Below are 16,377 nucleotides of genomic sequence, written 5' to 3' on the forward strand. Positions count from 1 at the left end.
GGGGCAGGTGGTGGGCGACGCCACCGTGTACCAAGAAGAAGGATCTCACAGGACCTGATGTCAGTCATTGTTACTGGAATACAAACAAAAGATAAAATTTTACCTTTGTTTTGAAATTGGGAAATCCATCCAAAATTAATCAAGAAATTGAGCAAAGCCTAGTTGAAATCAGTCTAATGCAAAGCATTTAAATCTACTGATAATCTCAGAAATTAATTTATTTACATTCACATTTCAGTTTGAAACTTGGCCAAACTAAAAAGCAACCAATGGAATTTTCATTCAACACAATGTTCTATTGAGCACATACTGCATACCAAGTCCTATGGAAACAACAAAGTAGCATGAGCTTTCCTGTTTCCTGTATATGTATATGTGTATAGTATGTGTATGTGTATGTATATGTGTATATGTATATATGGGCGACAACACAACAAAGGAGGATTCGGATTGCTGAATAACGGAAAGGGATTCTTAATGTGAGGGCAGAGCATGAATCAAAGTTGACAGCATACTGTGTGGTAGCTAAGAACATGTGTTCTAAAACCAGAAACCTGGACTCAACCCAGTTGCCACCATATACCGCATGTGGACTCCTATGAAAGTGACACGCATCTTGCAGTATTTATCTTATTGATTCACTGTACTGAATATTCAGTATGTGCAAAGTGCCCAATAAATATCAGCTAAGTAATATTTTTGAGAAAAAATATCTTAAAGCACTAACAGAACATGTCTAGAGAAGTCAGAAGAATGAGTTCAAACACAGAAAGAGGGGAAAATGGTGGGAAATTACTTTTTAAAAAGACTAGGAACAGGACACGATATGGCTCAGTCGTTAGGCATCTGCCTTCGGCTCAGGTCACGATCCCAAGGTCCTCCGATGGAGCCCCATGTCCAGCTCCCTGCTCAGAAGGAAGCTTGCTTCTCCCTCCCCCACTCCCCTTGTTTCCGTTCCCTCTCTCGCTCTCTCTGTCAAATAAGTAAGTAAAATCTTTAAAAAAACAAAAACAAAAAACTAGGAGCCAGGAGCTTGTTGTATTGCATCCAACATGTAATAAAGAGCAGACAAAAGATCAGAATAAAGTATGATGTGGAACCTGGAGTAAAGTACCAACCTACCTCCCTACAAGATGGTGGGAGGGAAGAGTCTGTGTCCTGCTTGGAAAGTAGAGGCTTCTTTGTCCAAAAACGTAAATATGTGTGGGTGCCCGTATTTTTATGTGCATATACACTTTTGTTGCTAAGCAGAAGCCTCTCAGGGAGGTGCTATTTCGGCACCATTCTTCCCCACCCCAAGAGGTGTCCATGGTTCCACCTGCTAAGGGGACACGGCCACAGCTCTCCTGGAGAGACCCGTGCACAGAGCCAGCCTCACAGCTGTCATCCTTGGGACCCAATCTATCGGAAAATGATGGAGTTTTACACTCAAGCAGCTGTGTGGCTTTTGTCTCATGACTTGAATGCTACCTGGTTGTTCTGGAACTCATGGCATAATCTCTGATTTTTTTCCTAGTCACAGGAGGGCAAGATCGGGGGGGCAGGAACATTTGTTTTCAAAACAAATTTTAAAACTCTCCCCTCGTGAAGTCCAGTGTGTTTTCATACTTTCATCCATCGTTCACAACATTTGGCATTCAAATTCCATTCTCACTTTTTCAAAGATTTATTTTTGTTTCTTGAGGTCATTGTCTGGGCTCAACCATAACATCTTTCAGGTTGTTTTGAACTGCTAAAGGGAAATTAAAGGAAATAATGCCCTACAATGTAACCACAAACTGTTTGACATAAACATGGATAAAGCTACAACAAATTATTCACTAGTTAAGTCAGTGTTCTGGTGCGGCTACATGAAATCCAGGGCCCAAAATGGCCGACTACAGCTGACCACAGTGATGGGACGGTAAGCCCAGATGGCATCTGGCTCCCCAACTGTCCCCCACACAACACTCCCTCCCACCCTCATGGAAGGCACCACACACGCACAAAGGAAAGAGGTCTAAATTGGGGAACTTATTATTTACTAGCTGATTATCCCATCAGAATTTGGTTGTAAAAGCACATGATGGTGGGCATAAACCCTGCCACCCTGGGCCAACCCCACAGACTTTTTCTTCTTCCACGACAAAGATGCCCAAGCCTCCACCTGCTTCCTGCCTCCTTTCCTTTCTGTCCCAAAGTAAATTAGTGCCACCCAATTTGCAATCAGGTTGACAAGTCACATCGTCACTAGCAAACAAAGAGACAGCAGCAGACAGTGGAAATATTTTATCAAATGTAGGTCACACAGTTTCTTGCGTTCTCTCATCACTTTTCCAGAGGGACAGCTAAAGACCACTTGCTGGGAGGAAGATCACACCTTAGGTTGTTAACTTTCCCATCTACCTCGCAGCACCTTCTCCCAGTCAGTCCTCCTACTGGATCATTTTACTATCCACACCAAAACAAAACCAAACAAAACACCTGCAATTAATTCAGAGTTTCTATTTTCTGATTTAAAAATACTACTGTGCTATATAACTTTTGATCTACACTCAATTCCTGGAATAGTTTGGGATGAAAGCAGATTCTCTGCTATTAGGAGGAAAACAGAAAGGGGGGGGGATCAGGGGCACCTGGGTGGCTCAGTGGGTTAATAAGCCTCTGCCTTCAGCTCAAGTCATGATCTCAGAGTCCTGGGATAGAGTCCCGTGTTCCCACGTTGGGCTCTCTGCTCAGCAGGGAGCCTGCTTCACGCCCTCCCCTCGCGCCCCCCCCCCACGTGTGATCTCTGTCAAATAAATGAATAAATAAAATATTTAAAGAAAAAAGTCAAGTGTGATATCCAAGATCAGTTCTAAGAAGCTGGACTTGCTTCCTTGGTCTGAGATTTCAATGCAAAATAATCCATCATTTCTCTCTGGTTGGAACAATTCACTTCAAAATAAAGGAGTTCTGTTAGAAGTTCTGCTTCTGCTGAAAGGAAGGAGCAAAGCTGATTAATGAGATGTCTGTAAAATCTGCCACTTGCACCTTTGTCATCATCCCCCAACATTAGCCAATCTAGTAAGAGTAACAAGTGCAAAGTTGACTATTAAATATTAAAGAAAGCTGGGGGTAGGCGTGTTGATGCAGTTGGCTTCATACGGGGAATGTGCCTTGTCAAACGTGTGCCAAGATGCAGCAGCACGCTGTTCTGGGTCCAGATTTCTTAAGTCCATCCTTGCCAACAGTGCAGCTGTCAGGCAGGTTACAGTTCATGGATCTTTACCTGACAACCCAGACAACTGGTCCCAGAATGCTGATCCCGTTGATTAAGAACCCTCCTCCGTGAAGCTCCTCCAGAACTGCTGACGAGGACGTGATCACAAGGATTCCCCGTGGCCAGCCTCCTACTCCACCCCCAGGGCAGTCTTCACTCCCCACCATCATCCCCAATCACTGCCCATGTAATAGCATCCCCTGGATTTTCCCTCCAGGTCCCTGCAGATTAAATTTTCCTCTAACCACTGAGGTCTCCTGGCACACTTCTAAAGTAAGCCCAGGACCAAGAAGCACATTCACAGTACAGTGAAGCATCCTGAACATGAGCTCCAAACAACCATGATTCCTCTCAAGGTGAAAAGAGCTCACTGAGGACATACAGTCCAGACATGTGGTCACAAAAATTCTTCACACTAATACACAAAACAAAGCAAAAAAACACCCTCCAGTACACTTTTTGTTTGGTAGATGCGGTAACACAAACCCTGCCCTACACATACACACACACACACACACACACACACCAATGATTCTTGACAGACTCTGCTGTGAAACCGATGTTTAGTGGCACACACTTTGAAAAATGCTGCCCCAATGGCAAGACGGTGGTGAAAAGGAAGACCTAAGTCTAACTCTGTCTTTGTATGTAGCACTTGAACACATTTTATACCCTGTGTGTCTTAGCTTTGTCTACAAAGTGGAAAAAATCATGCTTTTCCTAACTGCCTTTCATAACTATCCATTATGAAAAGGCATAATGGATACCACTTTTTCAAAAAGCATAAACCAAGTACTACGCATTTGTGAGATTTTAGGATTGTGCCCAGGGCAGAAGGGGACACTAATATGAAGCTGGAGAGCTGCCCCCAAACTTCCTACCAAAGAACCAGCTCTCCCAGTACCCTGGAAAGCCCAGGTGCACTGTGAACCATACCTCTTATTCTTGGAGGAATGAAGGAGACACTGACTGTCCAACCAGGTCAGACTGCTCTGTATGAAGTGGGTCTTCCATAGACCCTTCCCCCAAACATCACACAGTTAACAGTCAGCAACAGTGCCTTCAAAATACACAAGGCAGTGGCGCCTGGGTGACTCAGTTGGTTGAGTGTCTGCCTTTGGCTCAGGTCATGGTCAGGTCATACCCACGTTGGTATCCCTGCTCAGCAGGGAGTCTGCCTCCCCTCCCTCTGCACCTTCTCTCTCTCTCTCTTTCTCTCTCTCATAAATAAAATCTTTTAAAAAAATACACAAGGCAGAGCTACCAGGGAAGAAGAATGGGCCCACTTTCATTTCATTTCCAAATCTCTTCCATCTCCCTAAATGCTTTTGTGAGAGGAAGAGACAGACAAGACACAGGAAGCAGAAGAGAAAGGAAGAGGAAACATGGGAGGACTGTAGCAGGCTGATTTGCTTGGAAGACAGCTGAATGAAACAAATAAAGAATCCTGAGAGTTCTCCTGGCTCAGGAAAACACTCTTTTGGCTGTGACACCATTCCTCACACTGTAAGAACTCTGATGTGAGCAGAGGGGAACAGAACCTGCACACGGTCTCTCCTATGAGCACAGCGAGTAGCAGAACTAGTGTCGAACCAGACTGGGCAAAAATAGCGACTAGAATTGGAAAGTCTGCATACAACACTTGACAAAGAATGTCAATTATGACGTCCCTGAAACCTCTAGTGCGTGCTTTTATTAGAATCTGTAGCTAATACAAATGGTGCTCTTCATTGCGTTACGTAAGCTCTGCATCGTCAATTATTTCTTTTACAAGATATTTTAACGAATATAATGATTTTGTCTCTGGATGGGCAAGGTTATAGGGATTTTCACTTTCTAGTTTACCTTTACATGTTATCATTTTTGCCACTGTTAAAAGAAAGAGCCTGTATAACTTTTATAATCAGAATAAAGCTATTTCCTTTGGAGGGTGGGAGTGGAGGACAAATAAAATACTTAGGCCTATTCTTTCAGGCATTCATTCAAAAAATAAAAATAACATGTTAACACTGATTTCCTATCAAGTGCCAGGACCTGTATCAATGTGATAAACACACACACACACACACACACACACACTCTTACATAATCAAATAAAATGAAGTTCACAAGCCATATCCTAAGATTTTTGTTTTTCCAGGAAACAGTAGTTCTTTCCTTAAGCAGGAAGCGGAAAAAACAATACTGTTACACAAAACTGGTAGGGTACAGTGGTTGAGGAACATGGGCTTGTTATCAGACAAACCTGGATTCTAACCCAGTCTTGGGACTTAGCACATGCATGACCTTGGCTGAGTCACTTAACCTCTCTATGCTTCAAAGGCCTCATCTGCAAAGTGGGCATAATACTTGCCACTACAACACAGGTTTTTATAAGGATTAAAATTACATAATCGCACAAAGCACTTGTAAGTACAAAATGTCAAGCAAATGTCTAGTCTCTGACTACAGGCAAAGGCTACACTTCATCTGACCTCACGTTACCTCCCTGAACAAATTCGAAAAGCACCCAGTGCTGATTTGTTCTTTTAGGCAAAACACATCCAGGGTACTGGGTCTTAATGTTTATCCAACCATTATTAGCAGTAGCAACAAAAGATGCTGCCATTTCAAGGTGAAAGTCATCCAGGGCACAATCAAGCATAGTAAGTTCAGCCAGAAGTTCAAACACACATGGCTTCAAAACAGCCTCTCCTGCACCTCTTAGTGCTCATGCACACAGAGCGAGTGCTTCAGTTAGGGAGACATGGGCCTTCCTGCGTTAAGGCCAGGAGAGCATATTGGGAGAAATAACAAGAATGACAACATTAAATCAAATGCCAGGGCACTTTCTTGGAGAATACAAGAATACAGAAGAGGATTTAGGCTCTCCACTGAAAAGTGTAGCCGGATTGGTGATCCCTTCCCTTATTTTAGACAGACCCTGAAGAGACACTGCTTGAAGGCAAAAAGGTGCACAAAAATCGAGCACAACAGCCTTCCCACTTGTTGCTGAAACACATTCCTCCACCTTTGAAAAGATACTCATGATAGCTTGCAGAGGTCTGCCCTCAAAGGAGAGTACAAATTGCGTTTAAATTGGGAAACCAGCTGCTCCTTGATCAGTCATCCTTTTATCAACAACAGAACTTTAATTAGCCCCCATCTGCTTCCTGTTTTATGCCGCAAATCTTAACTTTCACCTGTTTGGACCAAACTGCAGTAACTATACCCACAGTAAATAAAAGCAATTAAATTTTCATACAACATGCAATTAATTCTCATTAAGCTCATATTGGGTTATTCAAAATAGTGCATAATTCAAATCAACTATTTTCCCATAAATAACAATGTTCTATACTAAAAATTCAACAGAAACTCTCTCCCACCCACATCTTCTTGAATTTTTTCCATTAAGGTTTTCAAGCTGTCTGGCTTCAATTTCCTGATTTTACTGTTAAGTATGCGGTCATGTCAGGTCATGTAACAACAATGGATAAATCTTAAAAACATAATGCTGACTTTAAAAAAATCAAGTTGCAGAATGATACCTATGTTAACTGACAACATTTATGTAAACGTAGGGAGGGGGAGGCAGCAATGGCCATTCCTCTATAGGGTAGATGGACCTGCATGGATCAGCCCAGCCAGGAGGCAGACTTATTAAAGGAAAGGGACCCTCCAACGCAAGAAGACTTAGGCAAGATGACTGACATTTATTAAAACCTGGCAGGGTCACGTGGGTACTAATTATGTTAGCCTCTGTGCTTTCCTATATGTTTAAAATAGCTCAGGGGTGCCTGGGTGGCTCAGTGGGTTAAAGCCTCTGCCTTTGGCTCAGGTCATGATCCCAGGGTCCTGGGATCAAGACCCACATCTGGGCTCTCTGCTCAGCGGGGGAGCCTGCTTCCCTTCCTCTCTCTCTGCCTGAGGCCTCTCTGCCTACTTGTGATCTCTGTCTGTCAAATAAATAAATAAATAAATAAAGTCTTTAAAATCAATAAATAAAATAGTTCATAAAGTTTTAAGATCAAGACAAATGGAGGATGGCCAGCAGCTAGCAAGGGAAGGAGAGCTGGCCCCTGTACTTTCTTGGCCCCACCACACAGGCACACATCCATCTGACTGCTGGGGTTTGAAAGGCTCCCCAAATGATTCTCATGCCATCCCCAAACTCATCCCTTGAGAAAGGCTGAATAACAATCCACTCTAAAGGGCAGGGACGCTGCTCACTCATCTCGAAACTGCCCACACTCACCTATCTTATTCGGTACCTGAGATGTAAATATTATCTGAATAAATCAACAGATAAGCAGAAGAGGATTCTTTGTCCTATTGTCTAGCTCAATAACCAAGCACATTACGTCAATTTTCCTCTCCTGAAGGAGTCTGAACAGAAGAGTAGTTATCACTCCAAACCAATAATCAGAATCTTCTAGAAAGCATGCTGAGAACAGAAACACTTAAACCCTTGGCTCAGGGGCTGGGATTCAATAGGTAATGAATGAAACAGGACCAGGAACCTGTATTAAAATATTCACCAGGTTTTAAAACAAATGGACTAGCTTAATGGCCAACCTTCCTTTCAGTTCTGATATTCTAAGAAAATAACCCAACTGTGTTATTTCATATAAATTCTGATTCAATAGCAAAAGGATGAAATCCCAGATATTCTTATTAAGTATCTCGTATGATAGGCGAGTTTGAGAAATGTGGTGTTAGTGGTACTGTGGGTCACTAACACCAAATAATAAAAGGTTATTTATGAGTATGATGTTATTTAATAAATGATTAAGAAAAGATGTTTAAAAGTATAATTATATGGTTATGGATAAAAGCCAGTTAATTCTGAGATCAATTTTTAAATCATCATTGTTTTTCAGAAAGAAAAACAGAAGCATCGTTATGAGGACGTGTCAACCTCACCTTTCAACTTCCTGGAATTTTCCTCCCCCGCTTTCCCCTTTAATATTTCCCTTGGACACACACACACAGCCAACTTCACAATGGAGTCCTTACAAGATCACTGCTCCAGATACCAGCAGGCCAGTCAGGGACTCGGTAGGAGGAATGTGACTGCAGCCTGACCACCCTGGTTTTAACAGCTCCCGCTTTGCAGAGAAAGGGTAATGATTTCTTATCAAACACTGATAACAGCTAAAATTCCTTTACATTGACAACAACCTGGGTGACTCCAGGGTGAAGGTGGACTTCACATGTGCTCTGAAGAAATGAAGAGCGGAACATACTTTTCATGGGATCAAAGGTTCTGCAGACAACTGAGCATCAGTCAAAAAAGCCTGATTTAGGTTAATGCAGAAGAGGAGCACGAAACCCCATCCAGCCAAGTGGATCCAAACCAACTGCCAGTTTTCAAGGACTGAATGCAAAATCTAAATAATAAGGATGTCCAGATAAGTATAAAACTATCCTGGCACATCAGGGCTCAAATCACATCAAACAGCTTCTGGGGTCTTTCACTTAGTGCATCATTTTAACTAGTTCCATGTTTGAGACCAATCCAAAGATGCACTACTTTCTTAATGCAGCCCAAATCCTTTCCGTGTGCACCCAGTGAGTCATGAACTCCCTCCTCCTTGCTTCATGCCTGTAGGCCAGTCTTCCACATACAGATGCACCCACCTCTTCTCCCCTAACTCCACCTCAGCTGCCATGACATGAAGGTCTTAAAAGAATAAATGTGGGAAAGCCCTCAGGCCAAAAACTCTGGATCACAATCCATAAAGCAGTAAAATCAATTTTGAGGACTGAGGCCAGCATTTTTTGAAATTAGTAAAACAGAGCATATCTCACTCAAAAGGGCAAGTACAGTACTATTTTGTAAAACTCTTGTATCATATGTGTGCACATGTACACTGAGTCATAATATGAAGTGGATTTCTTACTACACATCGGGCTGGGGGAAAAACTTTGAGAAAGCCACAGAATAGAAAAAAAGTACTACTTTCTGGAGGACATGTTTTTCCGCTCTAGAGAAGGCTTACTGACAAAGCCCAGTCAAATGGTAGAATAGCTACGCCAGGGCTTCTGGCAATGTCCTATAACCTTCAGGGAGCTCCCAATCTGCACAGGCAACAGAAGGGTCCTCTTCTCAGTGGCCCACAAGGCCAATATGCTCCTTACCCCTGGAACAAGGAAGGGTGTACAATGGGAAAGGGCTGTGTAGTACCATGCTGGACAGTTTTTAAGCAAGTAACTTCTGAGCAAGTTATGTTGCTGTCAAAAGTAGGAACAGGGCATGGGCGCCTGGGTGGCTCAGTGGGTTAAGCCGCTGCCTTCGGCTCAGGCCATGATCTCAGGGTCCTGGGATCGAGTCCCGCGTCGGGCTCTCTGCTCAGCAGAGAGCCTGCTTCCCTCTCTCTCTGCTCAGCAGAGAGCCTGCTTCCCTCTCTCTCTGCCTGCCTTTCTGTCTACTTGTGATCTCTCTCTGTCAAATAAATAAATAAAATCTTTAAAAAAAAAAAAAAAGTAGGAACAGGGCATGTTAAAACCTTCATAGAGTGCAATTTTAAAGTACTATTACTTAAGCCTTTCATCTCTCCCTCCATCTTTTCTCTGGGTGGGTGCAGCACAAGGAAACCATGGCTCAAGCAAGTGAGGAAAAAAATGAAATTTGGATTATGTTTACAGCCAAGGGAAGGAGGAAAGGAGACACGCTGAACAATCCTCTACTGGAAACATTGCTAAAGTGTTTTTAAACTGAAGATTATACCACCACTTAAGATATTTTTTTCTCCACTATTTTGCCCAGCATATTATAAAACTGCATCTAGGACTGAAATAGCAGATTGCCTCAAGAGCAAATGACAATATTTGTACCAGAAATGTTGGCAACCAGTGGCACAGATGGGTTTCTGCACAGCAATCTTCAAACTGGGGCTCCAAGAATAACTCCACCTACTGCACCAATGCTAAACTGCTGAATCCAAAGTCAGAAGGGCTCATTATTCCATATTTTCCCACCACCTCCTTCTGAAAGGCACGTGTACCTGCCTGACCTCCTCTGCCTGGGAAAGGCACAAAATGCGGAAGAAAAGGAGAGAGAAGACCAGTGGGAGAAGTTCCCCAGGCACCAACCATACTCAGATGGTCAATGATCCAAAAGAGGCAAGACACAAAAAGGATGGTAAAACCCAAATAAACCAGTTATTTACATGAATAGTTTTTATCTTCCCCTTCAAATACAGAAATAAATAAATAAATAAATAAAGATTTATCCAAATTTCATCTTCTCTCCAGGGTTTGGTACCTTCGTAAAATAAGAAGTCATTTTTGTTAAAAGACAAACACAAGAACTGAGGGAGAACCTGGCACCACCCATAATAATTACTAGGATGTTCCCAAAGGCTGTCAGTCAACACCCACAGCACAGCTCAGTAGATGAAAACCCAATCTCCTTCAAGTGCTTGAAGGAAACAGACACCTTTAAACAAAGGAGCTGGCACTTCCACGTCTGCTCTTACCAACTGCCCACTGAGATGTGCTGCTGTTCCCCTGTTCCTCTGCAATTTCTACCAAATGGTCGAGAAAGGCAAATTAACAAAAGTCTTCACTTAAGGAGACATTAATTATGAAGCTCACCCAATTTAGAGTGTTGTTTTAGGCATGCACACAGTATCCTTTGCCTGCCTTTGAAAACCGCTAGCAGTTTGGTAATGGAAATTGGTCTCCGCCTCTGCACAGACCATAGGGTTGCCCATTAGAAAAGAGAATCAATGTACAAACTGTTTCATGATATAACAGTGCTTTCTAAACTACCTTCAAATTACATAATGCAGACTACAGAATACTACATTTATGCTCCATATCCCCACATCTCCTGTGGTATACACAGAAAGCCTATAATCTCACAGATTAAATTCAAGGAACAGAAGTTTAGGGGTTTGGGCAAACAGAATCCCACATTTAAATAATTTAACCCTAAAGAAGCTGAGAAAGGAGGATTAAGGTAGGCTGGCCCCTCTCCTCCCCAACCTTTCCTCTCCAGCTGATCACAGTGTGTTCCTAGGACAGGCTCTGGCTGTAATTCCCTGAACTAGACTTCTCAGCAAGGTCAGGTGAATCTGGAGAACAGAGCTCTTTCATTACCACCCCTGATCCACCTGATCTTAATAAGCCAAGTGATGTCACAAGTGAAAGTAAATTCCCTACCAACCTGTCACCTTCCACTGAGTTAGCTAATTAAAACAAGGGTGTTAAACCCCCTACAATCGCCAAATGCTCACAGAATCCCAAAATCCACCCCCCACACACACACAAACCACAGCCAACATTAACCTTTGGAATACATCTTCATCCTTCTATATGAATGAGTGGATAAGACTGAGGTCAAGGGGGGAAAGGATTTACTCCCAAGCCAAAAAAAAATCACCCTAAGACACCTCCCCACATACACTTAAAAAGGGGCTGGGAAGCAATATGATGATTTCCCTTTTATCCTCCTAATCTCCTAAGCCACACTGGTAGAAGGTACCAGCCTGATCAGGGTGGTCTTTGACCAAATTGTCTCTAGAGAATTCAGAATGAGCAGCTATGGAAGCTTCCTTGGTAGAATAAAGGGCCGGTCCTTCAGAGTCAACAAGAAAATAGTGACTCAGAAGTGCCACTGATGTATCCACAGGACAGTAAAGGTAGATCATCAAGCAATGACTGTTAGGGTGTTCAACACTAAAAGAAACCTCATACACTTCCATCTATTCTCACAAACCGTTCAATCTAATTCTCATCAATTCTAAACAAAAAGAGACGGGCATGAAATTTACATTTTCTCCCCAATCAAGGCCTTCCCCACCAATGACCTGGAATTTTAAAAAGAAAAAAAAAAAGAGAGAGAGAGAGAAAAAGAAAAAGAAAAACTCACATAAACACAACCAGCATTATTTTTAGAAAACTTTCATTTCCATTTCAATTTACTTAAAATGTGAAACTTCCCAATAAGAGAAATATTTAATTGTCCCCTAAAACCAGAAGTTGCTGCAAAATAAAATACAGTATTATCAGAGCAAGTTCAAGGATCTGTGTTATAAAATATTTGGTCTTTGTTACTCTCTCAGCATTCAACTGTGAAAGGAAAACATGTTCTAGTTTGGTTAACTAACCACTAACATAAATAATGAACATTCCTGCCTCCTAAATAAGTCAGAATAGGTTAACAGAGAACCCTTGGAATCTATTCGTTTCAGAGCGCATTTCGAAGCCATGCCAGTAACTCTGTCTGGAAGTTCAGAAGAGGAAATGTGCTTCTGTAGGTCAACAGCAGGACCGTCTTCAGGAGCCCCATTGTTCCTGTGTGTCGGGAGCTCAGCTGTTTGGGGCTGCCGTGAGCTGAGACAGGAAGAGGTGTCAGACTTCTGGGGCCAGCCACTAGAGCATGACTGCACAAGGCCCGAAGCAGCAGATGTTTGAGGGGGGCTTGGAAACAGCAATGTGAAGACCTAAGAACTAGAATCTGAAGAGCTACAGAAGTCTTACTCTTTTGCCATAACTTAAAATCAAGAAGTTTTAGCAGAAGTCTGCAATTTTGTCCTACAGCAGCCTGTCTCCTATCTCTCCAGTGTTTACCGCCCTTACCCAACTCCTCCCAGTAAAAACAGTATTATATTAGGACCCCTAAGGCATGCCTGAAAACATAACAGAGAGATTCAAAAGTCATCAATTCCGTCCAAGAATGACTATTCCAGCACACTGACAAAGAGAAGTCCACTTAGAGAAACAAAAAACCTATTTTCATAAAACAAGGAATTGGATTAGACCAGTAACATCTAACAATATCTAAGCCAAATGATGCAAACCAAACACCATGGGAGGAATTTATACCACAACTTAAATACCACAAACAGGGAAATCCTCTCCTTGCTGAGACTCTTGGGTCCCTTCTTACATAATGAATCCTGGCCGTTACCATTCCTCAAATAGCTTTCTTTCCAAAATGCCCATTATCCAAAGGCCCACTCCTTCCAGAGTTAAACTAACTCAAGTTTTAGAGAAGCGTTCATCTGTCAAGGGTGCAAAATGGAAACACAGATTTCCTTCAGCCTGCTTTCAAGGCGACACAGCTGGGAAGAAGTGTAAGAGAGGATACTGTGCAGGCAGCCAAGAAATCCTACTCTGCCTGGTGTCATTAACCAGACTGGCAACCTTGGGCATAATGTGCCTTAGCCTCTCTGCTACTCAGTGTCCCTCGAGTAAACAGATGGCCTCCCAAGACCCTTCAACTCCTGTAAAAGTCAGTCTAAAAAAAATAGGACCCCACTTTAGTAATCCCACCCAGTCTGAGGAAACAGTCTGAGGGAGGGACCTAAGAACACTCTGCAGGATGGATACTAACTATCCCCAGCGGTAGCCCAGCAAGAATTATGTCAACTCAGATCCAGAACGAGTGACATCTAAGATGAACCAAACGCAGCACAAATCCAGAAAATCAACAGATAAAGGTTAGCTTTCCATCTCCACAGCACAGGTCATCCAGCAGTCTCAAAGTCCAGAACTTGCTCCAATGGCTCAGACTTGCTGGGAGCAGAGGCACGATGTAGAGAAGTAGAGATAACGCTGAAATGTCATTCCAGTTTCAGTAACATACCAAGAGCTGCACTGATGCCTTCTGCGCAGTCTTCTTCAAGAAAATCAAATTGCTTGGGAAAGGGGGTGAACTTAATTTAACTAAACATTTCACGTGGCACCTGACAATTTTTCATTTAACATTCCATTTTATATACTGGCCAGCAAAATCCTCTTCTAACTAATGTCTACAGTCTGCTTCCTTTCATCCCTTTCTGATTTTTAAAGTGGCAAGTATTGCCTAAAACACAAGGCACAGGTTCTGCAAGACCTCTGGAGGTCCAGAGCATGACGAATGGATATAAGATGAGCAGAGGCCAAGAGGACTAGCAGTCTCGAACTGAAATGGCAAGATTCACCAGAAGTCCATCATTTCTGCTCTGTCAACTGAGAAATAAGGAGGCCCTTCTGCCAACAACTGAGGAGGAAGGGGGAGCTCTGAGAAATCCAAGAGGGAATGCACACTTCGGAAGAGGGAATGGTGGCACCTTGCTGCTGAAGGACGGCAGTGACTTAAGACTGTTTCCTTGTGCTTCCCTCCTTCCAGACACAGAGCTCCAGAACTAGGTCCAGACATGGTCCAGACAGAGAGCAGCTCATGGACAAGGAAAGCCCCACAAAAGAAGAAACCATCATTGGCAAGGAGCTTCAGCCAAACAGCAATTCTGAGAAACTGAAGCTCCAGAGACAGCTGGGAATGGAGGGAGTGACTAGTAGGTTAGTGCGCAAGGTAGCCCAAGGTCCAGAACAGGAATCCCAGTGCTGTCCTTACCCAGCAGGCCAACCAGGTGCCAGAAAGGACAAAAAGCAGAGTGGAGACTGCCAGAGGAAGCACCCAATGGGTCCCATGACAGAGAAAGTGTAAAACCATTCAAGGCCAGTCATTTTGTAATTTTACTACTGTTTTATTTTTGCCAACCCTTATTTCCTCGTGGTGTGTGCTGTATTTGATTGGATAACTGGATGAAAAGTCAGGAAATAGTTTCTTTTCCTTCCTTGGGGCGCAAGAAGAATTGTAGCTCTCAAGGCCAACCTGCAGAGATAGAGTCACTATTGAGCGACATCACACAGGGGACAGCCTCTGAGACGCCCTCAGGCTCTCCTCGTGATATTCAGGCCCTCTGTCATCTCCTCTCCTCCAGGCGCTCAGCTGAGCTAGGCCCCAGATTCCTGACCACACAGAAACTGAAACAAAGACTGTGTGTTGCTTAGCTTTGCTAAGTTTCAGAATATGCTGTTATTCAGTAATTGACAGCAAAAATATCCCATTTCATTGAAGCCTTCAATATAAAATTAAGCAACTGAAATTACAATTTCCTTAAGTACAAAGCAAACAACTCAATAGCAGCTACTCTCATCTTTGGGCTCAAAAACTTCATGAGGGTGCAGGATCCTGAGAGAATGACATTGTAGTCAAGAGCTGATTTGTTTTTTTCTTTTTACTATGTTTTTTCTTAATATTTACTTCTGATAGGGCACATGAATGGCACAGTTAAGCATCTGACTCTTGGTTTGGGCTTAGGTCATGATCTCAGTATCATAGGATCGAGCCCCATGCTGGGCTCTGCACTCAGCATGCAGTCTGCTTAAGACTCTCTCTCACAGGTGCCTGGGTGACTCAGTAGGTTAAGCGTCCCCCCCCCTTCAGGTCATGTCATGATCCCAGGGTCCTGGTATTGAGCCCTGTGTTAGACTCCCTGCTCAGTGGGGAGTCTAACTCTCCCTCTCCCTCTACTTCTCCCCAGCTCATGCTCTCTCTCACTCTCTCAAATAAATTTTTAAAATCTTAAAAAAACAAAACAAAACAAAACAAAAAGACATACTCAAGGGGCGCCTGGGTGGCTCAGTGGGTTAAAGCCTCTGCCTTCGGCTCGGGTCATGATCCCAGGGTCCTGGGATCCAGTCCCGCATACGGCTCTCTGCTCATCAGGGAGCCTGCTTCCTCTTCTCTCTCTGCCTGCTTCTCTGCCTACTTGTGATCTCTGTCTGTCAAATAAATAAATAAAATCTTTAAAAAAAAAAAAAAGATGCTCTTTCCCTCTCTGCTCTTCCCCACTTCTCTCTCACTCACTCTCTCTCAAATAAATAAATCTTTAAAAATATGTATTTGTGAAGAAGAAATCTATGTATGTGGTTCAAGATTTGAAAGAAGACCTCACCATTTCAGGTCTCTGAACAAATGTACCCCAATTAAGGCCATCCTCAAATCCAGGGTTGCTCCAAACCCCACTTTCCTTGCTTAACATTTTTTTTTAGTAGGCTCCACGCCCACCGTGGAGCCCACCATGGGGCTTGAACTCACAACCATGAGATCAAGATATGAGCTGAGATCAAGAGACAGACACTTAACCAACTGAGCCACCCAGATGCCCCACTTGCATGATTTTTTACAAAGCACTTACCACCATAATATACTTCACATTATACTTATCTAATCATTATCTATCTCTCCTGCTGGGATTATAACTCCACATGGATATGAATTTTGTGAGTGCTGTGTACTGCTCGGTCACCAGCCCCTGGGCTATGTGTCATAGTACACAGTGACTCCATGAATAAGGATGTATGGCGAGAAAAGT

The 16,377-nt window shown here is 43.0% G+C and overlaps 1 protein-coding gene across 4 annotated transcripts in view; it reads right to left on the bottom strand.

The window, feature by feature from the left end:
• The window catches only part of FOXO1 (forkhead box O1), a 102,004-nt gene that overhangs the window by 18,911 nt on the left and 66,716 nt on the right, over window positions 1-16,377 (bottom strand). The window lies entirely within an intron of this gene.

Source organism: Lutra lutra, chromosome 3, assembly GCF_902655055.1.
Source record: "Lutra lutra chromosome 3, mLutLut1.2, whole genome shotgun sequence".
In the NCBI taxonomy this organism is placed as follows: Eukaryota; Metazoa; Chordata; class Mammalia; order Carnivora; family Mustelidae; genus Lutra; species Lutra lutra.